The following is a 949-nucleotide window of genomic DNA, read 5'->3' on the forward strand; positions in this document are numbered from 1 at the left end:
AGAAAGGATGTTTCCCTTGTGTTCATCACTCTTGCAGCTTGTCTGACACAATGTGAACTACTTCTCTGAGAGGCCTCTGAGGAAAAAGAGATGTGGGAGGCTGGAAGTTGTCTTGAAATACTTACTAAGTGCACTGACTGAAAGCAACTGAAAGTCAAGAGCAGCTCACAGGTTATAAGAGGGGTAATTAATCACAGTATCAGAATAATCAGGTGGATGAACTCTTTGCAGTTTGGAGAAAACCCCTCCCCTACACATCTCAGTTTTGTGGCTCTGTAGTCAGAGCTACACTATCAATTTTATCAATAGTTAATCGATTTGCTCGTGTATTGATGTGCACGTATATGGTCATATGTGGAGGAATTACTGAGGAAAGCTCAGATTAGAAAATGGGCTTTGGTTTTTTGTTTTGGCAATAAGATGGTCTCTATTCTTAGTGGGGAAGTGAGTTTCAGGACTTGGCTCTATGATCTGCGGAAACCGGTCTTCGTGTGCTTGAGTCGTTTCAAGTGTGAGCTTCTGGTGGGATGCATTTGTTACAGAATGTCACGGAGCAGGAGCTGGTCTCCTCAGAATTAGTGCGATGGGGAATTTGTCAGCACAACAGGCTGAGAGGCAGCTCTCTCCCAAAGCTCTGCAGCTGCAGCCCTCCTCAGCCTCTTGTAGAAAAGATGCCCAGATAGTCAACATTGCTTCCTGAATGCCAGGAACATAGAATAAGATTTGCTGCACAGAATGCTTGGATGATTTAAGGGAAGATATGATCCCATCCAAATGATTTCCAAAAACATTTTGTCTAGCATAGAAGTCAGTATGAATCAAGACTGTTCCCTGGCAATTGAACAGGAGAAGGATACAATTCACTAGATGAATAATTTGCTGTGAATGGTTTGTTCATCTCTACTCCAGTGTTTTCTAAGCAATTGTTTATTATGACAAATTACCGGGT

This window comes from Merops nubicus, unplaced genomic scaffold (assembly GCF_000691845.1).
Source record: "Merops nubicus isolate BGI_N331 unplaced genomic scaffold, ASM69184v1 scaffold6083, whole genome shotgun sequence".
NCBI lineage: Eukaryota > Metazoa > Chordata > Aves > Coraciiformes > Meropidae > Merops > Merops nubicus.